Source organism: Macaca thibetana, chromosome 7 (assembly GCF_024542745.1).
Source record: "Macaca thibetana thibetana isolate TM-01 chromosome 7, ASM2454274v1, whole genome shotgun sequence".
Lineage (NCBI taxonomy): Eukaryota > Metazoa > Chordata > Mammalia > Primates > Cercopithecidae > Macaca > Macaca thibetana.
This window is the reverse complement of record NC_065584.1, coordinates 1,487,457-1,511,976: the sequence shown is the minus strand read 5'-3', so window position 1 is coordinate 1,511,976 and position 24,520 is coordinate 1,487,457. Positions and strand designations below refer to the sequence as shown.

At 59.8% G+C, this 24,520-nt stretch overlaps 1 long non-coding RNA gene and 1 gene segment (V, D, J or C); one reads left to right on the top strand and one right to left on the bottom strand.

Annotated features, from left to right (window-relative positions):
* The window catches only part of LOC126958568 (immunoglobulin heavy constant gamma 1-like), a 510,670-nt gene that overhangs the window by 174,109 nt on the left and 312,041 nt on the right, over window positions 1-24,520 (bottom strand).
* Window positions 15,853-24,155, top strand: LOC126958620 (uncharacterized). The gene is made up of 5 exons (XR_007727240.1): window positions 15,853-17,385; window positions 18,192-18,387; window positions 18,784-18,960; window positions 19,802-20,534; window positions 20,876-24,155. It is a non-coding gene; the product is annotated as an uncharacterized LOC126958620 (long non-coding RNA).

Here is a 24,520-nt window from a genome sequence, read left to right as displayed (position 1 = left end):
CAATTGGCAGGAGGTGCTGGAACAAGGCTGGTGTCTACAGGGATTCCGGGTCCCAGGAATTGGCTGTTGGAACCGGGACAGCTGTCGGGACAGGGTCTGGTGCAGCTGGCAGGGAAGGGACCAGGGTACCTGTGGTCATCAGTGAGGTCACCTCAGAGCCCTCTGAAGCCCCTGTTTGGAGGCACACGGTGTGCGGGGCACCAGCCCATGGGCTGAGATGGCCCGGGTGTCCCTAGAGGGTCTGGGCACAAACCCTCAGACCTGGCTTTTCTGGTCCTGGAGAGCTCTGAGCCGAGAAGAGTGCATAAACCTTGCGTTTCTGGCCAGTTTCTGCCACTGGGTTCATCACTGTGGTAGTTATGGTAGTCACATAGTAGGAGGGCCCATCAAAAAAGCCCCTGAGTGTGGCCAGAGAGGCCTTTCCTACGCAGGCCCTGGTCCAGGCGTCTGGGGCCCCCATTGACAGTGGTGCTGCGTCCTGGGGATCTCAGGCCTTTCTGAATCTTCCCTGCCTGCAATCCAGGGCAGGTGGATCTGACTCACTGTCCCCTCCAGGAGGGGCTGAGATGACGTCCGGCCAGAGGTTGTGCAGGAGTCAGGCCTCCTGGAGTTTGAGCCCTGGGGCAGGTGCAGGGGGTGGGACTCCTTTTAGGGGTCTGGGAAGGGCTGGGCTGTGGGGCTGTCCTCATGGGCCATCTTGTGTTCTGGGGGCCGTCCTGATCCAGATGTGGGTTCCCACTGTGATGCCACCAAGGACTGTCCTGGAAGAGGGTGCCCACTGGGGAGAGAGGGATTTCTGGAAGGTTCTTTGTCTCTGACTGTGAGGGTGAGTCCTCTGTTGGCCTCCCCATTGAGATCTGGAAACGAGCAGGACTCAGGATGGCCGGGCAGGATGAGTGACGCCCAGCTCCGTCTGTCCCTGGGAATGTCTTCTGTGTTGGAAGTGACCCAGGAGAGGCTCAGGCGTCAGGGCCAGGCAGGCCAGGGACCACAGGGGCAGCGACAGTGCACAGGATCAGCCCTGCTCTCCTGGTGCCCCTACTCAGACATGGGGGGCTCACAGGGTCCACTCATGTGGCCCAGCCTTGAGAGAGGGGCTTCTGGGACCACTGGCCGGACAGCAGCAGATGGTGCTGTGGGGCCGGCCCTGTCCCCATCTGGACTGGTGTTGGAGGGCAGCAGCTGTACGGACCCATTGGAGTCAGGTCTGGCTGACCTGTGGGGTGACCTTGGCCATCTGTTTCATGGTCTCTGGGGCTGGCGGGCAGGATCTCACGGTGGTCACTCGTGGGCCTGTCCATCGTGCCTGCCGCCCTGTGTGTTTGGGTCACGGGCTGCACTACTGTGGTGGCCACCACACCCATGGTGCTGTGTCCTTGATCAAAATCCTAACATGGCACGTGGCGGTCCCCTGCCAGGAGGGCTGTGGCGGGAGGCTCCCGGGAATGGGTTTTTGATGGACTCTGTGACGCTGTGTGTGTAATAGTAACCCGTAATCATCCTCGTAATACCACAGTGACACAGACCTCACTCCAATCCTACTGCTAGGCCTGGGGATACCTGAGATGTCCAGGGCTGACCTGAGGAGGCAGCAGGGCCCTGAGGGGAGGCTGTGGGCCCAGCCCTCTCAGGTCTGCTGCAGGGACCCTCTGGTCTGCCCCTCGCTTATGTGGACAGTGTCCATGCCCACCTGTGTCCTGAGGGTCCACCTCAGGCTGGCATCTGTCCCTGCCCGCCCCATGGCCATGTCCTTTCGAGTCCATAAATTGCCCCCAAATCACACAGGCATCATTCTGGCGCTTTTTATATTCCCAGGGCCACCAGGTGCCTCCACCCAGAAAGGTGAGATGTGGGAGAGTTCCAGAGTCATTCCCCAACCCTGGACGAGCTTCTGCAGCCTCAGTGCTACTCAGGTTTCAGCAAGACCTGGAGGAGGTGCAGTTGAGGCCCGAGGCCAGGTGAAGTCCAGGCCAGGTGAGTTCCAGTCCAATGAGGCCCCGGACAGGTGAGGCCCAGGACAGGTGAAATTCGGGACAGGTGAGTTTCAGGCCAGGTTAAACCCAGGTCAGGAGAGGTCCAGGTGAGTTGAGGTCCAGGTCAGGTGAAGCTCCTAATAGGTGATAGGCGAGGCCGAGCTTAGGTGAAGCCCAGGTCAGCTGAGGCCCAGGTCAGGAAAGGCTGAGGTTGATATGTGAGGCTTCTGTAGTTTTCTCTTGGTGCAAATCCTTCCTGGTGTCCCTGCCCCTCCTCCCAGCCCCCGCTCTGTGCCTGCCAGATGGCAGCCGCTGCACAGGTGGTGCTGGCTGTGGAGGAGCTGGGCTCTGCCTCCCTGTGCATGGGTGTCCCTCTCGGGCTCTGGCCGGGAGTGTGGCTGAGTTGCTTCTCTCCAGAATGCACCGACTGTGCTGTCCTCGGGGGTATATGGTCCTACGCTTGCTCCACATCAGGCCCCAGGAGCTGCCAGCAGGTACCGCCCTGCCCTGCCACACGGTGAGCCTGCAGCCTGTTGTGGATGCCCGGGGAGGTGAGTGCTACCACACATCAGGCCTTTCCTCTTTAAAGTCTTTTCTTCAGGGAAACATCTTAGATGTCTCATATACTAAATATATGTCTGTATCGTTGTGCAATTGCCTGCATCATTGTTTATTTCCCCAACCTGGGTTAATGTCTTTGCTATTGTGAACAGTGCTGGAGTGAGAATTTTCTAAACACACCTGTGTGCATTTTCCTCTTCTTGCGATTTAGAAGTTTAACTGCTGTTTTCAAGGTACTGTCATGTATTTGTTCTGTTCTTGTTAGGAGACTTGCCAACCCTGTGCGTCTCAGTTCATACCCTCTTCCTTCCGCAGTAGAAGTAACCACTACTTTGATTATGTGATTATCATGTTCTTGGTTTCTTTTATGGTTTTTTAACTGGGATTAAAAAACCGTTTTTTAACTGGGATTAAAAAAACGTTTTTTAACGTATCCTTTAAGAAGAGTTCATTTTGCCGGGTGTAAATTTTATTTAGAAGAAATCATATTGAAAGTATTTTTTGGAGTTTCCATTGTTACTCTAATTACTCAGCATAGTCATGAACTCAACCAAAGAGTCGCTCATAGCCCTGTACTCTTATCCTTGTGACTGTCCTAGTTTGCGTTGCATGAACCTGCCATCGTTTATTCATCTGTTCTCCTTCAGATGGACGTTTGCTTTGTTCTCAGTTTGGGGCTATGACAATCAGTTTTTCTGCACATCTTTGCCCATGAGGCTCTCAGGGAGGGCTCTGGGGCTGGCATTGCCTGCAGGGTTCTGCTTTGTCACAGGGAGTTCCTGCCAGTGCTTTTCAGAGTGTGTGTGCCCAGCAGCAATGCCTGAAGGTGCCCACTGAACTTTGCCCTGGCATCAGGCACTTTCTGTGTGCTTGTTTCTGTGCTGCCCCATGTTCTGGAGAATTTATTCAGATCTGTGCTGCAAATCCATCTCACGGATTCCATCTTCAGCTGTGTCTACACCAGCTGTTAAGCATCCCATGATGCAGCAGTGTGGGCACAGGGCAAACTTTTGAATGATGACAGCGTAGGAGAGTGGCTGCTCCTCCTTCTCCCTGCCCTTCCCACAGTCTGTCCTCCTGGGCTCACTCCCAGCCATTGATCCCAAACTCCAGTTTATGGAATTCTCTTCACAGGAAAGCAGAAACAGCAAAAGGCCCTGCTCAGGCTCTGCCTGCATCCCCTCTTGCACACCGGCCAAAGCTCTTTCCTTGGGGCCTGTGCCAGCTTCCCCAGCTGCCTCTCATTTTCTGTTTACTCTGCTCGCCGGCCGGTGGGGTGATGTCTTGGGGGGAGTCTGGTGTGTTTTGAACTTGATGGCCACCCCTAGGCCCTACTTCCCAGACGCTGCCCCCAGCCCCTCAGCCCCAGAAGTGGGTGCGTTTGCAGTAGGGCTTTGGGAATGGGGCTGTGTCACTGTGGGCGTAGCAACCACTACAATATTCTCACAGTGACACGAGCCTTCACAAAATCCTCCTGTCCCTGCGGGTGTCACTGAGTCCCGTCTTTCTGGCTCTGGCCCGGCTCTCCTGCTGAGACTGTGCCTCCCAGGGGGTTTTTGTCTGAAACTCAGGGTGTCTTGGAGAGGACTCTGAGCCCAGTGCTGTACAGGGGGCTCCTCCTTTGTCCTGGGGGAGTTGCGTGGACCCTGTTTTTGGTCAAGGGAAGCGCTTGCTGGTGGAGGAGACCTTCCCTCCTCTCTTTCTCGGGAGCCCCCGCTGATGCTGTTGCCTGGTGTTTCTCAGGGCTGGTTCTGGGGGCTCGGCAGTGTCTGCCCTGTTCCAGGTGGGACTGTGGGTCTGTTCTGTTTCCACAGGGTGTGGTTCGTCCGCCAGTGAGGGGCTCGGGACGTCAGCAGCTGGTCTCTGTCCCTGCGGTCTGGGCTCGGGCTCACAGCTCCCCTGCCCTCCAGGTTGGTCACTGACTCAGTTACTATCCAGCGGCCTCCATGGCTGTTCCGTGGTGGCTGCAGGTCTCTTCCCAGGAGAGGCCTGTGAGAGGACCGGGATGTCTGGGAGCCCTGCATTCTCCCGTGATGTTGCTGCCTGGATCCCTCGTCTTTGAAGGGAGAGCCGAGCCTCCCTGTAGGTGTGGGCGGTGACAGACACAGGCGGACATGCGTCAAGGTGTTGGAGGCCAATTTGTTTCAGTGCCTTCTGCCTGTGGAAGGGCTGAGCTCCCTGCTTCTGTGCATAGGAGGCTGCCCTGTAAACGGGCAGTGAGGGCAAGGGCCCAGGCCTGCATGGGAAAGACTTGGGTGAGCCTTTGTCCTGGAAGTACAAGGGCCAGGCCTGAGAGGGGAGCGGGGCCGGAGTGGCCGGTGGAAGGTGAGGGCATGGGCAGTGTGTGGGTGGGAGTGCAGGGTCAGTGTCATGGCTCAGGGGCCCCAGGAGACAAAGAACTTGAGTTGTGGGCAGGAGGAGGCAGGGGGTGGGCACAGGCCGGAGAAGCTGAGGCTGTCATAGCAGAAGAGGGGAGGGCTGCAGGTGCAGGGTTGGCCTGGTAGGGGTGTCTGGAGGGAGGGACAGGGGTCTGGGTGGAGACCAGGGTGGGGACTGCAGGGACAGGACCCCAGGGTTGTCTGTGTGGGCGGCAAGAACAGCGGGAGAGAAAGGGCTGGGGGCAGGGTTCGGTCTCCCCAGGGTGTGGGCTGCAGGGAGGGGCTGCACAGGGTGCTCCCCCGAAGGAGGGAGGAGGGAGGGAGCACAGAGGCGCTGGGAGTAAACGGAGAAGGAAATGGCAGTGACCTGAGTGCCAGATGGTCCCGGTTTGGGGTTGAACTGTATGGGAACAGCTTCCAGGCCTGTGTGTAAGGGGAAGGGGAAGGGCGCTGAGGTCTGGGGCAGGAAGCAGTGGTAGCAAGGCAGGTCCTGGCCCTGTGGGTCTGGGGCTTCTCTTCTTCCTGTGAGCTGTGTTGGTGGCTCCTGTGTGCGGTGTCCCGGACCTGTGGTCTGGTGGAGCCCAGGCCTCCCAGGGACAGCAGGGCAGCCGGGGCTGGATGAACCTGAGGGGCAGATCAGTGTGTCCCTGGGGCCACTGAGTCCACTTGTGACCAGCATTGCTGTGGGGATCTGGGCATGAGGACCCTTCAGGGGAAGCACGTGAGTGAGACCCTAAGTCCATACCCCATGGGGGCTCTGACCTTCCTGTAGAGTCGCTGGGCAGGGGTGGGTGGGGTGTGCAGGTGGGGGTGGGGGTGGGGAGCCCAGACCCTCCCAGACGCACCGTGCTCTGCTCCAGAGTGTGTGCATGGGCACTGCAGGGTGGCTGGGCCTGGGCTGCCTGGGGTGCCTGAGGTGGCTGCATTCCCAGAGCCGGGACTGAGGCCCAGTGGGGTCTGGGGAGGAGCCTGAATGGGGCTCCATGGAGGAACTGCCTCGGATGACACCCCTCTCTTGGGGAGGACATGGGGTCCAGCTGGGAGGAAGGGGCGTGGGCCACCTCCTGGGGGTCTTCCTGGGGCCACCTCAGCCCGGGGGGCTCTGTGCTTGGCGACCTGCCAGAAGTTCCTCCCGGCCCAGACCCCAGAGTCTGTGCTGCACCAGGGCAGGGAGGAAGGGCCTGTGGCCTGGGCGAGGTTGGGGCCACAGTGGTGTCCCCTAAGCCCGACTCTGCTTCACGTGCTCGCCCCGCAGCAGGCCCTGAGTGAGGACAGAGACAGGGGCGGGGTCTTTGGTCCTGGTGGACTCTGGGGCGGATTCCAGTGGGGAGTCATCAGCGTCGGGTCCCCCAGGGTATAGGGGCGTCTCTGCTCCTGGAGTCGGCTCTGGATGTGGGTTTGTGCCTGGGCTGCCTGGGGTTGATGTTGGGAGGAGCTGCTGATCCCCGTCTCTCTGAGGACACTTGCAAAAGGGTCAGCTCCAGCCGGGGTCCCTGGGCCAGGGCAGAAGGATGGGATCAAGCCCCTTCCCCGACCCGCCGGAGCCCCGGCCCTTGTCCTCCCATCCAGTGGGGACACCGTGGGGCTCCGGGTGCTGGGGGTCACGGGAGCCGGCAGGACGTGGGTTCGGGCGGCTGCTCCCCTCCCTGGCTGGGCCTCCGGCAGTGGCCACAGGACAGTTTTGGACGCAGCTTTTCTCACAGTGGTCATTCCAGTTATACCCACCGTGACTCGGGGCTGTTCAGAATCTGCCCAGGCTCCCTGAGCTCTGGGGCCTCCGGGGTGGGGGCTGGGCTGCTGGGCGGGGTCTCCTTCAGGGGCTCTGAGGCTGTGGCTCATTTTAGGTGTGGGGTGAGGAGTGGGGGCCCAGCTAGTGGAGCACCCACAGAGACCGGGGCCTGTACACATTCCGCCCCTGTGTGTGGTGTGGGCCCAGGCCCCTCTGGGCAGGTCAGCCTCAAAGGGGAGGGTGCTTGGGTCCTGCCTAACTACTTCTCAGGGTGGAGGGGACCCATCTCCTGGCCCCAGACCCCCTCAGGCTGCCCTTGTTCTTGCAGAAATTCCGGACAGGGCAGGGCGCCCTGGAGGGGAGATGTCTGCTGGCCTGGGTGTCAGGTGCGGCCTCAGATCCTAAACGTGTCCCTGCTCTCTCTGGGTTCTGCTGACTTGGGACGGGGTTTCCGCCCTGGCGAGTGTCACTGTGGTACCAGCCGCTGCTATACCCCACTGTGACACAGATACCTTCAGAAACCTCCTGGTCTGTTTGGGGGCCTTCCCTTGCTGGGCTCAGAGCCCCTTGGTCTGGTCTGGCCTTGATGGGGCGTCCCTCAATCCTGGCTCTGGGGGGCCTGCCCCTCTGTCTGGTGTTTGGAGTGGGGGGTCTGAGGCAGAGGCCAGCTGCCTCCGGGCCTGCAGGGGCTGCAGACAGGCCTTCCTGTCAGGCCGGGGGCTGGGCGGTCCTGCATGGAGCTGAAGTCTGCCTGTATCCTGTATCGGGGGCCCCCTATCCTTCCTCCATGGCTCTGAGCTCCCTCTGGCAGGACCTCCTCACGGTACTGGGTTTGTCCTGTTTGGGAGGGGCTGCCCCCAGGTCCGGCACTGCAGTGCAGAGCTCACTGAGGGGCTTTTGGGTCTGGCCTGGGCCGCTGTGGGGGTATTCCACTGTGAGAGGGTCCCGCAGAGAATCTCCCATCCTGCTTGTTCTCCCAGAGCCTGGAGCGGGGGGATCCGGGGTTCCCAGAGGAGGATCCTGGAGGGGGGCCTCTTCACTGACTTCCCCTCCCCCATCCTTGCCTTCCCCAAGCTGCCCTGTTGTCCCCCACTGCACCCCAGCCTCTGTGTGCACTGGCTCTGCTGGCTCTGTTGTAGGTGAGACTTAGGATGGTGTGGACGACCTGTGGCCAGTGTGCTACCTGGGTGGAGAGGAGGTGGGTGGGTCCATGGGTCCAGGGTGGCGGTTGCTCACTGAGGACAGAGGAGCACCTGCCCTGAGCCCTCCCCGACACTGTCGCTGGTGTTTCCCCACAGCCTGCCACTGTGGGACCCCTCGGCAGGGTGGAGCCTACCCTCTAGGAGGCTGGCACTTCCCTGGATTCACGAAGACGGAGCCTCCCCACCCAGTGGTGCGGCAGCCCGCTTCCTCCCTCAGTCCTTCCTGATTGATGGCTTCCTGGGGATTCAGGATTCGAATGGGGTGATGAGAGGAGAGCAGAGGGGAGGAGGGGCAGGGCTGGGTCCTGGGTTAGGGGGCTCTCGGGCTGGGGTCCCTGGAGAGAAGTTCCTAGCTCCTGGAGGCCAATCAGGCAGGCGTCCTTTCTGTCCACACCCTGGCTCCCGGCAGGAGCCAGATGGGAGAACGGTAAGGAGAGGGCCTGTGTCCTGTCCTCCCCAGTCCTCTAGACAGGGTGGTGGCTGAGGGATCCTCCCCAGGGCAGTGCCAGGCAGTGACTCTGATGCTGGGTTATTGGATGTCATGGGCTGGCCTGGGGAGTGGGGGGTGCAGAGCAGGAGGGGCGGACTCAGGTGGGGCATGGCCCGGTCATCCCTGTGTTCATGCCATTTCCTGCCCTGGGTAACTGCACTGAACCCCGTCAAGGACAGGGGTGGCTTCTCAGCCTGCAGCCTGCCTGGGATCTGCTCTGGGCCTGGAACTGAGGACGGGAGTCATCCTGGAGGTCAGCAGCCTCCCAGGACAGCAGGAGGAGACCAGGCCAGCCCCTCGCAGGGGAGGCAGTGGGATTTTGGCAGGGTCTGCACTGAGAGCCAGTACCCAGTAGTCACAGAGCCAGATGCCCCAGCAATACGTCGTGTCCACAGCCGTCTGCCCACCCTGTCTTAGCCGGGACAAGGGAGATTGCTGTGCCCCTGGCAGGCCCAGCCTTTTTCCTTCCTTGAATGGCTGAGGCTCTGGGAAGCCGAGCTGTTGGTGGCGCTGGGGAGAGGTGTCCAGGGCAGAGGGATGGCGCTTAATCGAATGGCCTGGGTGGGGCCAGGTCCTCCTGCAGGCTGCAACCCAGGTTTGGCATCTCTGGCTGATCCCCGTGACCAGGTTCTGCCAGGGTACACACAATGCCTGGGCTCACAGCCTCGTTTCCAGGGGGTTGGGTGGTGCTCCAAGCCTCAGTTTCCCCACCATGGAGGGGATGTTGCTGGAGGGATGAGGATCATAGAGCACAGCCTGGCAGCTTCTGTGCCCGCTGTCCCTGCGGACCTGGACTGTGGGACGGGCAGGCTTCCCCATCAGGGCTGGGTCTGCCAGGGGCACAGCACCCTCACGTGCCCACACTGGGGGCTCCGTGGCTCTGTGACTCCGTGGTGCTGCCTGCACCTCTCAGGGCTGGAAGCTGCCTGTCCCTGCCAGCCTTTGGTTTCTATCTCAGTCATCCCTGCCCTGGAGCACAGACTTCCCACTGAGGGAGCCTCCCCACAGAGGGCCAGAGGGCAGACGGTGGCAGCCTTGAGAGCCCCAGGAGAAGCAGGTGAGCTGGAGGCCTGGGGCTGCACGGCAGGGACCCATCTACTTGGCCTGGTTGCTGCTATGGGTGGCACCACTGTGGTAACTGTACCCACTATATCCCCCACAGCCTGACACCCCCTGACAATAACCACACCTGGAACTGGAGGCGGGGCTGTCAGGAGGAGCTTCCCAGGGAACAGGGCGGGCCCAGACAGCTGTGCCAGGGGCCCCCAGGGCTGGGGATTAAGGGGGGCTGCTCAGGTACCAGATGTGCACAGTGTCCCCCTTGGAGAGGCTTCTGCAGCCTCCTGGGCTCTGGGACAGGCCTCCGGTCAGCAGGAGGCTGGGTGCTCCCCCAGCACGTGCTCTCCTGTCTCCTCACTGGTGAGCTCCTATGCAACCCAGTGCAGGCCCAGCTCCAGCGTCCACTCCTGTCAGCCTGGCTGAGGGTCCAGGCAGAACTGGATATGGGCGCCTTCTTAGGGGCCTCGGAGACTCTACGGCTATACCTGGGGCTGGGGGCTCCATGAGTGGTCTTTGCCAGGTGGGGATGACAATGGCAGGAGTTTCTACATGGGCAGGTGAGGGGGACTTTCCGGGACCTGGCCCTACGGAGCACAGTGGCCTCTCAGAGGAGGGTGTGTGGGAGTCCTGCCTGTTGGGAGCCTGGGGGACGCTGTCCTCTTGATTCCAGCCAGGATGGGAATCCAGGCAATTGGCAGGAGGTGTTGGAACGACACTGGTGTCTACAGGGATTCCAGGCCCCAGGAATTGGCTGTTAGAATCGGGGTATCTGTCGGGACAGGGTCTGGCACAGCTGGCAGGGAAGGGACCAGGACACCTGCGGACATCAGTGAGGTCACCTCAGAGCCCTCTGCAGCCCCTGTTTGGGGGCACACGGTGTGCGGGGCACCAGCCCATGGGCTGAGATGTCCCGGGTGTCCCTAGAATCCGAGGGTCTGGGCACAAACCCTCAGGCCTGGCTTTTGTGGTCCTGGAGAGCTCTGAGCCGAGGAGTGTGCATGGCCCCTGGGTGTCTGGTCAGTTTTTGTCTCTGGTTTCATCACTGTGGTAGCTACCATAGTCACACAGTAGGAGGGCCCTTCACAAAAAGCCCGTGAGTGTGGCCAGAGGCCTTTCCCACGCAGGCCCTGGTCCAGTGTCTGGGGCCTCCATTGACAGTGGTGCTGCGTCCTGGGGATCTCAGGCCTTTCTGAATCTTCTCCGCCTGCCATAGAGGGCAGGAGGGTCTGACTCACCCTGCCGGGCTCCTGTCCCCTACAGGAGGGGCTGAGGTGACGTCCGGCCAGAGGGTGTGCAGGAGTCAGGTCTCCTGGAGTTTGAGCCCTGGGGCAGATGCAGGGGGTGGGACACCTTTTAGGGGCTGGGAAGTGCTGGACTGTGGGGCTGTCCCCACGGGCCATCTTGTGTTCTGGGGGCCGTCCCGATCCAGATGTGGATTCCTGCTGTGATGCCACCAAGGACTGTCCTGGAAGAGGGTGGCCACTGGGGAGAGAGACAGGGATTTCTGGAAGGTTCTTTGTCTCTGACTGTGGGGGTGAGTCCTCTGTTGGCCTCCCCGGTGAGATCTGGAAAGGAGCAGGACTCAGGACAGTCGGGCAGGATGAGTGACGCCCAGCTCCGGTTGTCCCCGGAAATGTCTTCTGTCTTAGAAAAGACCCAGGAGAGGCTCAGGTGTCAGGGCCAGGCAGGCCAGGGACCAAAAAACAGTGCACAGGGCCAGCGCCACCCTCCTGGTGCCCCTACTCTGACATGGGGTGCTCGCAGGGTCCACACATGTGGCCCAGCCTTAGGGGAGGGGCTTCCAGCCCGACAGAAGCAGATGGTGCCGTGGGGCCGGCCCTGTCCCCGTCTGGACTGGGGTTGGAGGGCAGCAGCGATGCAGACCCATTGGAGTCAGGTCTGGTTGACCTGTGGGATGATCCTGGCCATCTGCTTCATGGTCTCTATGGCTGGCAGGCAGGATCTCAGGGTGGTCACTCGTGGGCCTGTCCATCGTGCCTGCCGCCCTGTGTGTCTGGGTCACGGGCTGCACTGCTGTGGTGGCCACCACACCCATGGTGCTGTGTCCTTGATCAAAATCCTAACATGGCACGCCGCGGTCCTCTGCAGGGAGGGCTGTGGCGGGAGGCTCCCAGGGATGGGTTTTTGATGGACTCTGTGACACTGTGGGTATAATAACCAGTCCAAATATTGTAATACCACAGTGACACAGACCTCACTTCAAACCTACTGCCAGGCCTGGTGAAACCTGGAATGTCCAGAGCTGACCTGAGAAGGCAGCAAGGCCCAGAGGGGAGGCTGTGGGCCCAGCGCTCTCAGGTCTGCTGCGGGGACACTCAGGTCTGCCCCTCGCTGTGGTGGACAGTGTCCGTGCCCACCTGTGTCCTGAGGCTCCACCTCAGGCTGGTATCTGTCTGTACTGTCCCTACCCGCCCCATGGCCTTGTCCTTTTGGTTGTATAAATTGCCTCCAAATCATGCAGGTATCATTCTGGGGCTTTTTGTATTCCCTGGCCCACCAGGTGCCTCCACCCAGAAAGGTGAGATGTGGGAGAGTTCCAGAGACATTCCCCAACCCCGGATGGGCCCCTGCAGCCTCAGTGCTACTCAGGTTCCAGCAAGACCTGGAGGAGGTGCAGCTGAGGCCCGAGGTCAGGTGAAGCCCAGGCCAGGTGAGGTCCAGGCCAAGTGAGGTCCAGGTCAGGTGAGGCCCAGATCATGTGAGCTCAGGACAGGTGAGGTCCCAGTCAGGTGAGGCTGAGGTCAGCTGAAGCCTATAGGTGAGGTCCAGGCCAGGTGAGGCCCAGGCCAGGTGAGGTCCAGGTCAAGTGAGGTCCGGGTTAGGTGAGGCTGAGGTGGATGTATGAGACTTCTGTAATTTTCAGTGAGTGCCAACCCTGCCTGGTGTCCCTGCTCCTCCTCCCAGCGCCTGCTCTGTGCCTGCCAGATGGTGCCCCCTGCACAGGTGGTGCTGCAGGCTGTGGAGGAGCTGGGCTCTGCCTCCCTGTGCATGAGCGTCCCTCTCGGGCTCTGGCCTGGGAGTGTCGCTGAGCTGCTTGTCTCCAGAATGCACTGACAGTGCCATCCTCGGCGGTATACGTCCTCTGGGGGATATGGCTCTGTGCTTGCTCCACGTCAGGCCCCAGGAGCTGCCAGCAGGTACCAGCCTGCCCTGCCACAGGGTGAGCCTGCAACCTGTCCGTGGATGCCCAGGGAGGTGAGTGCTCCACACATCAGGCCTTTTCTCTTTAAAGTCATTTCTTTGGGGATACATCATCGATGTCTCATATACTAAATATATGTCTGTATCATTGTGCAATTGCCTGTGTCATTATTTATTTATCCAACCTGGGTTAATGTCTTTGCTATTATGAACAGTGCCGGAGTGAGAATTTTCTAAACACAGCTGTGTGCATTTTCCTCTTCCTGCGATTTAGAAGTTTAACTGCTGTTTTTAAGGTACTGTAGTAAATTTGTTCTATTTTTGTTAGGAGACTTGCCAACCCTGTGCATCTCAGTTCATGCCCTCTTCCTTCCCCGGTGGAAGTAACCACAACTGTGTTTATGTGATCTTCATTTTCTTCATTTTCCTTGTAGTTTTTCTAGTGGAAAGTTTATCACTTAAGAAGATAGTTCCTTGTGCCATGTGTAAATTTTATTCAGAAGAAGTCATAGTGAAAGTATTTTTTGGAGTTTCTGTTGTTACTCCAATTACTCAGCATTGTCATGAACTCATCTGCAGAGTTGCCTGCAACCTCTATTGTCCTCGTGACTGGGTTCGCATTGCATGAACCTGCCATCTTTTATATGCCTGTTTTCCTTCAGGTGGACATTTGCTTCGTTCTCAGTTTGGGGCTATGACAATCAGATGTTCTGCACATCTTTGCCTATGAGGCTCTCAGGGAGGGCTCTAGGGCTGGCATTGCCTGTAGGGTTCTGCTTTGTCACAGGGAGTTCCTGCCAGTGCTTTTCAGAGTGTGTGTGCCCAGCAGCAATGCCTGAAGGTGCCCACTGAACTTTGCTCTTGCATCAGGCACTTTCTGTGTGCTTGTTTCTGTGCTGCCCCACATTCAGGAGAATTTATTCAGATCTGTGCTGCAAATTCACCTCACTGATTCTTTCTTCAGCTGTGTCTACATCAGCTGTTAAGCATCCCATGATGCAGCCGTGTGGGCACAGGGCAAACTTTCGAATGATGACAGCATAGGATAGCGGCTGCTCCTCCTTCCCTCTGCCCTTTCCACAGACTGTCCTCCAGGGCTCACTCCCAGCTATTGATCCCAAACACCAGTTTATGGAACTCTCTGCACGGGAAAGCAGAAACAGCAAAGGGCCCTGCTCAGGCTCTGCCTGCATCCCCTCTTTCATACCCACCAAAGCTGTTTCCCTGGGGCCTATGCAAGCTTCCCAGCTGCCTCTCATTTTCTGTTTACTCTGCTCGCTGCCCGGTGCGGATGATATATGGGGAGGAGTCTGGTGTGTTTTGGGTGTTGATGGACACCCCTAGGCCCTACTTCTCAGACGCTTCCCCCAGCCCCTCAGCCCCAGAAGTAGGAGCCTTTACAGCAGGGTTTTGGGACTGGGGCTGTGTCACTGTGGGCATAGCAAGTAGTACTAGTACAATATCCTCACAGTGACACGAGCCCCCACAAAATCCTCCTGTCCCTGCAGGTGTCAACAAGTCCCCCCTTGCTGTCTCTGGCCAGTTATCCTGCTGAGACTGTGATTTCCAGGGGGTTTTTGTCTGAAACTCGTGTGTCTTGGAGAGGACTCTGAGCCCATTGCTGTACAGGGGGCTCCTCCTTTGTCCTGGGGGAGTTGCGTGGACCCTGTTTTTGGTCAAGGGAAGCGCTTGCTGGTGGAGGAGACCTTCCCTCCTCTCTTTCTCGGGAGCCCCCGCTGATGCTGTTGCCTGGTGTTTCTCAGGGCTGGTTCTGGGGGCTCGGCAGAGTCTGCCCCGTTCCAGGTGGGACTGTGGGTCTGTTCTGTTTCCACAGGGTGTGGTTCGTCCGCCAGTGAGGGGCTCGGGACGTCAGCAGCTGGTCTCTGTCCCTGCGGTCTGGGCTCGGGCTCACAGCTCCCCTGCCCTCCAGGTCGGTCACTGACTCAGTTACTATCCAGCGGCCTCCATGGGTGTTCCGTGGTGGCTGCAGGTCTCTTCCCAGGAGAGGCCTGTGAGAGGACCAGGATGTCTGGGAGCCCTGCATTCTCCCGTGATGTTGCTGCCTGGATCCCTCATCTTTGAAGGGAGAGCCGAGCCTCCCTGCAGGTGCGGGCAGTGACAGACACAGGCGGACATGCGTCAAGGTGTTGGAGGCCGATTTGTTTCAGTGCCTTCTGCCTGTGGAAGGGCTGAGCTCCCTGCTTCTGTGCTCAGGATGCTGCCCTGTAAATGGGCAGTGAGGGCAAGGGCCCAGGCCTGCATGGCAAAGACTTGGGTGAGCCTTTGTCCTGGAAATACAACAGCTGGGCCTGAGAGGGGAGCGTGGCCGGAGGAAGGTGAGGGCATGGGCAGTGTGTAGGTGGGAATGCAGGGTCAGTGCCATGGCTCAGGGGCCCCAGGAGAGGAAGAGCTCAAGTTGTGGACAGGAGAGGGCACGAGATGGGCACAGGCAGGAGAAACTGATGCTCTGCAGCAGAACAGGGGAGGGCCTGCAGGTGTAGGGTTGGCCTAGTAGGGGTGTCTGGAGGGAGGGACAGGGGTCTGGGTGGAGACCAGGGTGGGGACTGCAGGGACGGGACCCCAGGGTTGTCTGTGTGGGCGGCAAGAACAGCGGGGGAGAAAGGGCTGGAGGCAGGGTCGGGTCTCCCCAGGGTGTGGGCTGCAGGGACAGGACCCCAGGGTTGTCTGTGTGGGCGGCAAGAACAGTGGGGTAGAAAGGGCCGAAGGCAGGGTCGGGTCTCCCGAGGGTGTGGGCTGCAGGGAGGGGCTGCACAGGGTGCTCCCCCGAAGGAGGGAGGAGGGAGGGAGCACAGAGGCGCTGGGAGTAAACGGAGAAGGAAACGGCAGTGACCTGAGTGCCAGGTGGTCCCGGTTTGGGGTTGAACTGTGTGGGAACAGCTTCCTGGCCTGGTGTAAGAGGAAGGGGGAGGGCGCTGACGTCTGGGGCAGGAAGCGGTGGTAGCAAGGCAGGTCCTCACCCTGCGGATCTGGGGCTTATCTTCTTCCTGTGAGCTGTGTTGGTGGCTCCTGTGTGCGGTGTCCCGGACCTGTGGTCTGGTGGAGCCCAGGCCTCCCAGGGACAGCAGGGCAGCCGGGGCTGGATGAACCTGAGGGGCAGATCAGTGTGTCCCTGGGGCCACTGCCTCCACTTGTGACCAGCATTGCTGTGGGGATCTGGGCATGAGGACCCTTCTCCCAGGAGGGAAAGCGCGTGAGTGAGACCCTAAGTCCATACCCCATGGGGGCTCTGACCTTCCTGTAGAGCCGCTGGACAGGGGTGGGTGGGGTGTGCGGGTGGGGGTGGGGGTGGGGAGCCCGGGCCCTCCCAGATGCACCCTGCTCTGCTCCAAGGTGTGTGCTTGGGCGCTGCAGGGTGGCTGGGCCTGGGCTGCCTGGGGTGCCTGAGGTGGCTGCATTCCCAGAGCCGGGACTGAGGCCCAGTGGGGTCTGGGGAGGAGCCTGAATGGGGCTCCATGGAGGAACTGCCTTGGATGACACCCCTATCTTGGGGAGGACATGGGGTCCAGCTGGGAGGAAGGGGCGTGGGCCACCTCCTTGGGATCCTCCTGGGACCACTGCAGCCCGGGGGCTCTGTGCTTGGCGACCTGCCAGAAGTTCCTCCCGGCCCAGACCCCAGAGTCCGTGCTGCACCAGGGCAGGGAGGAAGGGCCTGTGGCCTGGTCGAGGTCGGGCCCACAGTGGTGTCCCCTAAGCCCGACTCTGCTTCACGTGCTCGCCCCGCAGCAGGCCCTGAGTGAGGGACAGAGACAGGGCGGGGTCTTTGGTCCTGGTGGCCTCTGGGGCGGATTCCAGTGGGGGAGTCATCAGGGTTGGGGTCCCCCAGGGTACTGGGGTGAATGAGCTCCTGGAGTCGGCTCTGGATGTGGGGTTTGTGCCTGGGCTGCCTGGCGTTGATGTTGGGAGGTGCCGGTGACCCCTGTTTCCCTGAGGGACTGTTGGTGGTGGTAGGGTCAGTTCTGGCCAGGGGCACTGGGGCCAGGGCAGTAGGATGGGGTCCAGCCCCTTCCCTGACCCCCCAGAGCCCCGGTCCCCGTGCTCACCATTCAGTGGGGACTGCGTTGTGCTCCGGGTGCTGGGGATCATGCGAGCTGGGTAGGACCGAGGTTTGGGGCGGCTGCTCCCCTCTCTGGCTAGGCCTCCGGCAGTGGCCAGGAGACAGTTTTGGACATAGCTTTTCTCACAGTGATAGTTCCAGCTATACCCACCGTGACTCAGGGCTGTTCAGAATCCGCCCAGGCTCCCTGAGCTCTGGGGCCTCCGGGGTGGGGCTGGGCTGCTGGGCGGGGTCTCCTTCAGGGGCTCTGAGGCTGTGGCTCGTTTTAGGTGTGGGGCGAGGAGTGGGAGCCCAGCTAGTGGAGCACCCGCAGAGACCGGGGCCTGTACATGTTCCGCCCGGTGTATGGGTGGCTCAGGCCCCTCTGGGCAGGTCGGCCTCAACGGGGAGGGTGGTTGGGTCCTGCTCGTTTTCCTTTGGGTTAATGGGATTCATCTCCTGGCCGCAGACCCCCTTAGGCTGCCCCTGTCCCTCCAGCAATGCAAGACATGGCAGGTCACCCTGGAGGGAGGCATGTTCTGGCCTGGGTGTCGGGTGTGGCACCTCAGATCCTCCTGCGTGCTCTGGGTTGAGCAGGACGACAGACGACCCAGGGCCCCCACCCTGTCTGAGGACATTTTTGCTGCAGCAACTGTGGGAGCTGACAGTATTCACGGCCACGCCACGGTCATCATCGTAGTCAAGGCTTTCTAAGAATTTCATTGTGACAAAGCCTCCTATGAAATGGGGCCACGCTCTGCTTCCTGAGGGTTGCTGGTGAGTCCCGGATTTCCCGCAGAGGCGGGCGGGACACCTTGAGGGTCCCAGCAGGAGCTGGGTGGGAGACTGTGGGGAGAGGGCCTGTGTCTTGTCTTCCTTGGGCCGTGGGACAGGGTGGAGGCTGAGGGCGTCTTTCCCAGGGGATCACAGAACTGCACCTCTGCTGTGGAGGGGCATCCAGCATGTGGGCCTGGGCTGTGGGGTGCAGGGCAGGAGGGGGCGGGCACGGGAGGGGTGTGGCCCAGTCATTCCTGCGTTCACAATCTTTCTTGACCTGGGCACCTGCACTAGACCCTGGCCTGGAGGGGGCGGCTTCCTAGCCTGCAGCGTCCCTGTCGTCTGCTCTGGCTCTGGAGCTGGGGACAGGAGCCAGGCCAGGAGGTCAGCAGCCTCCTAGGACAGCAGGAGGGCCCAGGCCAGTGCCTAGCCGACTTCCCCAGGAGAGGGGTCCCAGGGATGGGGAGATAATGATTTCTAGAAGGGTCTGTGTCTCTGAGTGTGCAAATTTGTCCAAACTGTCCACCAGGTGTGGTCAGGTAAACGCAGGCAGACTTGAGTTCAGGCGGAGGAAACTGAGTTTTGTCATTCACTCCCTACTGACTCTAGGGGAATGAGCCAAGCTCCATTATCATCTGTGCAGAAGCGACAGCCTTGTAAAGGGAGGTGGTACAGGGAGCAGGGAGGGTGCTCGGGGCCTAGTCATCAGCGAAGGGAAAAGTTGCCCAGCGCTGGTCAGCGTCCCTGGGATGGGGCCCGCTGTGTCCGCGCCGGCCACTGTTGAGGTCAGGATTCTGTCCTCCCAGAGCCTGGAGATACCGGCCCCATCCTTCCTAGCGGGGACACTTCAGGGAGCGGCTCTCAAGTCCCGAGAAAGACCCTCCTGGCCACAGGAGATGCACAGACATCGGGAACGGACGGAGGAAGGACGTGCAGTTGCAGCCTTTTCAGCAGACGCCCTGAGAACCGGAGGTCGGGAGTTGGAGCAAACGGTCAGTTCTGGTGCGTGGAGCTTTCTCAGACAGGTGTTGATGGGGCTGGGGTCAGCCTAGGGGTGTGCCCTGAAGCCACTGGAAGCCCTGCTGGGGTCTGGCTGTCTCTTGGTGCAGGGGGTGGAGGGAGCCCTTATGATAGAGCTCTGGGGGGCCTCGAGGAGACCATCCCTGCAGCAGCGGGCCATGCTCTGAGGATGTGGGGCAAGGCCCCCCACTGTCTTTGAGTGTAGGGTGGTGACTTCTTTGCACAGGGGTCTCACAGGGGCACAGTACAGGTGTCAGTGGGCTGCAGGGCTGGGGGACATCAGAGCCGCTCTCTGGGCTTGGCAGCCACCTCAGGTGGGATCAGAAGGGGAGGCAGTGCCTGGCACTTTCCCTCCAGGCCTCTCTCCATGGTGTCCAGGGTAGCTTCTGGAGCTTTGGTGCCAATTCCTGCCGCCAGGGTCCTACCCTTCCTGATGCCGTGATGCTTGAGGGCTCTGGAGGAAGCCCCGGCCTTGGTCACTCCTGCACTGCCTGGGCCTCTCTAGTCCTGCTGCGCCTTGAGGGGAACCCAGGGCCCCAGCCTTGGCCCTGTAAGGTCAGATGGGGGCTGGGCTCCAGCATCTTGCCACTAGGTTTAGTTCCTAAATGACAGGGAGGCAGACTCTGCCTGAGCTCAGGACCTGTCCCCAGGCTCTGTGCCAGAGCAGGGTCCCCCAGCAGAGGCTGTGTGGGGCTGGGCAGGGTTCCCACCTTGTGGGGAGTTCCTTGGACCTGGAGACCCAGCCCTCAGCCTCCTTGATAATGAATGATGCATCCTATGGCTGTCTTGGCCCAGACCATCAAGTGGCCTCCTCACCTACCCCTCTTCAGACAGGGCCTCGGACCTAAGGCAGGAGCCCTCCCTACCCCAGACCTCCTGTGTCACAGGAAATGCACAGACATTGGGAAGGGATGGAGAAGGATGTCATCATTGGCCTGAGTAGTGGGATGAGCTAGAAATAGTTCTTAATTCCCGGTGTAAGTTGTTCTTCAATGAGATGGACAGAATTTGGCTTTCTAGGGTGTTGTTTATAACATTTGGCTCTTTACCGAAACGCAAGTTAGCCCATGTTTTACTCTGGGAACTGTGGAGTGTGATTCCTTTAATGGACTTTTCCATGTTCCTCCAAATCCTGGAGCAATTCTTATGGGAACTGATTAGTTTTCTGAAAGTCTAAACTTCACCCATAAAGCCATCTTGGCCTGAAGTCATCCGTGAGGACAATTATTTAATAATCTTAATGCTTCCTTGAGGATTATTGTTCCAATTATGATTTCCTTTTCTTCTTGAGTCAGTTTTAAGTTTTATTGCTAGAAAAATGCCAACTTGCCATCATCTCTGCTGTCATTATTTTGTGCCCAACAATTGCCTTCTGTATCTGCTGTGTCTTCCCCAGCACAGGAGGTGTACTGTCATTAACAAAGCAATGTATCCAGATCATTCAGAATCTATGCCTGCCACAGGGAGCAGGAGGCGAGTGTGAATGAAGAGCCACAGCATGGCAGGGGAGCCACTGCAAGGATGCTGAAACTCATGTGAACAGAGTTGCTGTAGGTAGGCTGCCATGGAACCTTGTGGGGGAAAGCACTGCCTCTTAGGCATGGCAGTGAAAATGGGACAAGAGGGCAGCATTACCCCCAGATGGAAGATGTAGTGCTTTGCCTTGCTCCTTGGTGCATGGAGAGGGAAAGGGATGCTGCTGTAAAGTTCCTGGCTGGACTTTGGCTTGATAAGGCATGAGAACCTTTGGGAGTATGAGGGTAGGTGGGTGTGTGCACATCTTCCATAAGGAGCTGTTAGTATTGGGGCAGACGTTTCAAGTATGGCAGACAAAGGATGTTCTGCATGGGGAAATGTGGTGACACCCGTTTCACAAGGACAGCTCACATAGATGAGTGTTCAGGAAGGACCGGCACCATACCCAGTGCCTGATGTGTATCATCTCATTGAGTCCTTGCCTCAGATGCAAAAGGAAGCCATCACCACCATCACCACCATCATCATCCTCCTCCTGTGCAGATGGAGAGGCTAAGGCATAGCGAGGTGACGGAGTCTGCCCAGGACTGCAGGCCAGCTGGTGGCACAGCCGGGTTCCAATTGAATGAAGGTTGTCATCCTCAGATGGCAGGGTAGGCAGGTGGCTAGAGCTCACTTGGGAGAAGGGGAAAGGACACTGACATTGGCTAGGGATGGAGCAGGGCTTGGACTGGCTTTCCATGCACAGGCAGCTGGCGAGGCTCATGGCTGTGCTCCAGACCCGGGTGTGGACAATGAATCTTCCAGGTCTACCCTAGGCTATGGGTTTGGACAGCACTGCGATGGAGAGAAGACACTCTGTCCTGCAGTCTGTGACCAACGATGTGACTGTGGGAATGGCGCTGGCGTCTGGCTACCACTCTGGGATGGGTGGCCACCTGCCATCAGGCCCCGGGATGGGACCACCATGTGACTTCTCCCCTTGCTCCTCCAGGTCATGTCCAGAGCCCCAGGACGACCAGCAAAGCCTCTTGAGCCAGTGGCAGCTCACGTTCTGCCTTGCCGGCTACTCTTCTCCTGGGCAACATTGGCTGCTTGCTGTGGCTCTCCCCGGTGCTGGGTGCCTGGCCTGGGCTTTCCTTCTGGGCCTGGGCAGCTGAGCTCAGCTTGGACCCAGGCAGCAGTCACAGAGGGGCCCATAGGGGCGACAGAGTCGCTTCTGTGATGATGAACGGGCGGCTGTGACAGGAGGGAGGCGACCACTCCTTAGTTTCCAAGTGCTGGGATCAGGGCCAGGGTCAGCAAAGTCCCTCCCATATTTAAAGAGCGGGTTTGGGCTTGTCCCAGGAGGACGAAGTCAGGAGCCCGTACCGGGACGTGCCTCCGCCAAAGTTCCGCCTAGACCCCAGCCTCTGCCAACGGCCCCGCTCCTCAGCTACCCCAGCTTGCTCCTAGGTTCCACGGTGGAGTCAGATGTTTCTGGGCATTTTCACCTTTATGCCTTAAATGCATGTTGAGGCCTTTAAGGAATGGTGGAGAAATAGGGTTGTGGGCAAAGGCAAATGACAACCGGAAACGATGATCCGGCAAAGGCTGCTGACACCTGGGCCCCAGGGGCGTGAGTTCATCCTTCTGCCTGGACTTTGGTGGGAGGGGCAGACTCTATGGTCTGAGACACAAAAGAACCCAAAACATACGTGTGTACAGACACACAGCAGAGGCACACACACACGTGTGCCCATGCACACACTCACAGGAGGCCCGTGGACTCTGCACAGGGAAGAAACTCCTCTGGTTGACAGTGGATGGCGCTGCAGCAGGGTCCCACCCCAAGCCCTGCCTGCCTCCCATTGCCCACCCGGCCCCGGCTTGATGGGCTCACCTCATGCTGTGGCCGGGGCCTCTTGCTTCCCGCACCCCTTTGCTGGCCTGGGGCCTGGGCCTCTCCCTGGCTGTCCTAGGGCTTGTAACTCTGGGCCCGTGCCGGCGTGCACAGAGCGTCTCTCCCTGGGAGGCTCAGGGCTGCCTCCTCGAGCTCTGTGGGCTGCACTGCCCGGGGAGCCTGTGGTGTGGGTCTTCAGGCTGCATCCTTCTACCTCCTGAGCACAGGGGTCCCAGGCGCCCTGCAGTTGCCTCCTCGGCCATCCTGTGGGTTCCCTAGGCCTTGCCCTCACTTCAGTGCCCAGGTGCTCAGGCTGTGCCTAGGTGCCAGGCGAAGGTGTGAGCATAAGCCTATCAGATACACCTGGCAGGCGTATACCAGGTGTCCCATCCCTGCCACCACGGGACCTCCCAATACGGCAACCACTGTGGACCTGTGAGGACCGATGAGGAAAAGGAGAGGCAGCTCTGGGCCAGGTTCACAGGAACTCCAGCATAGCAGATCCTACCCCAGCAGGCCCCCTTGTCCTTCCTGGGCCCTTGTCCTTCATGAGGAGCTAGCCCATCCCTAGTGGGGCTCCCATCCCCCTTCTCAGTGGGCTCCGTGCTTGCCTCGTCAGAGTCACCTCTCAGGCAGTCCCGGGATCCTCTCCTTTAGACCCACAGTGCCTTCCTGGCCGCCTGGGCTTGTGCTGGGGGCAGAAGAAATGCCTCCCCAGGTCTGTCTCTGGAGGCTCTGAGGGAGATGGGCTTGGGGGCTCTAGGAGGAGGCAGGGATTCCAGGGTGTCGGGAAGGCAGGTGTGCCGGGTCCCACCCAGTGAAGTAATAAACCGCGGGTGGTGACAGTGACCCGGTGCCCTCACTGCCCAGCCCTGCCGGTCCTCAGCCAGCGCTGCAGGGATCCCAGGCCCAGACTTTGTGGGCCTTCACTGATCCTGGCCACCCCAGGAAGGCTGCAGCCTGCGGGCACCAGCCAGGCCACATGCTCAGCCAGCCAGGGCCCACTGCCCATCCTGCACACGGGGCCACTGGGCAGGTGCCTCTCACACCCCCCGGGATATCAGTGCTCACCTCAAGCAAAGCACCCCAGCACAGCCTTGGGAGGCAGTCATGCCCTGGGGGACGATGGAGAGCAGTCCAACCCGGAGAGAGAGAGAGAGAGAGAGAGAGAGAGAGAGAGAGAAAGAGAGAAAGAGAAAAGGTGTCGGCTGTAAGGCTGCCTTAGAGGAGGTGGGCATGGCCTGCACCTCACCAAGCCTAGCCACTCTCATGGCTCTGAGTGGCTCACAGGCTTGTGAGGACCCCATCACTGCCTGTTGAATCCCCTCAACGGCTCCTTCTAGGAACGCGCCGTGGCTGCTCTGACAATTTGCACAGCCCAGTGGCTTAAACACCACACATTTATACCACAGGTCCGGATGAATCCTACAGGGCCAAGGTCTAGGTGTGCTGGAGGCCGTGCTCCCTCAAGGCTTGTGGGGAGAACCTTCCCTGCCTCCTCCAGTCTCTGCATCCCTGAACTCTCAGCTCCTCCGCCATCTTCAGGCCCAGGGAGTAGCGTCTGCTTGCTCGGCCTCTGCCTCTGCTTCCAACCTCACCTGGCTTCTTCTGTGTCAGTCTCCCTCTGCCATCCTCCTAGGACACTTGTGATTACATTAGGGCTCACCCCTTTAACCCAGGAGCCCCTCTCCACTTCATTATTTTCAGCTAACTTGCTTCTGCAAAGACCCCCTTTCCCAATAAGGGCACACATTCACTGGTTCCAGGGCTGAGGACCTCACTCCAAGTCTCTCCACCTATGATGCTGTGCCTTCCAGAAACCTGTCCTTGGCAGCTCGGTCTTGACACCAAACCTGCTGGTGACCTGGACATCACAGGGTTATCCCCTCGGGCTGTGTGCAGCACGATGCAATTTCTGGGCCTGAATGTCATGCTCCCCGGGGCAGGACCTTGAGCCTGCAGCACACACCAAGCCACCTGCAGCCTCACAGGCAATGCTCTGGCTAGACAGGGAGGGGCCCAGCCCCAGCTCGGGTCCTGTAGTCTACCTGGCTATTCTCCCAAGATACCTACGTTTCTACCCTCCTGCCCTCTCCGGGCACATCTGCAGCCCCTGGGTTGCCACGTGAGGAAGGGGTGGGGCAGGGCTGAGGGTGAGGCGGAGCTCAGGGTATGGATGTGGCCTGGCTGAGGGGTGTGTGCCCAAGGGTGTGGCTGGGGTGGCATACTAAGGGTGTGGCTGAGGGGTATGTGGCTGTGAGGGGTGGTATGGCTGAAGGCGTGGATGGGGTGTGGCTGAGGGCGTGGATGGGGGGTGTGGCTGTGGGGGTCAGTGATGGGGATGGGACTGAGGGTGGAGCTTGGCTGAGGGTTGAGTGGGGCAGGACGGGGGCAGGGCTGAAGGCAGGGTGGGGTGGGGCTTGGGGCGGGACTGGGGAGGCAGAGGGAGCTGAAGCTACCTGAGTCCAGATGCCTACAGCTGGCTGCTGCCCTGCCCACCCACTCAGATGCTCTTTTCTGCCCCCCAGTCCCTGGAGCCCAGGGATGGGATGGTGAGAGGCACATAATCCATTCCCATCCGGGATTCCTCTGGGCCCTTGACTGGGTGCGGGACTCTGGCAGGCCCCCTCTGCCCTCACATGGTGACTGTGGCTGGCAGACGCACAGCACTCCTTGCAGTCATCACTGAGGTCTTCAGTGGTAGAGGAGGCCCTGCAGTGCCGCCTATGTTCCAGACTTTGCTGGTTCCGTGGGATC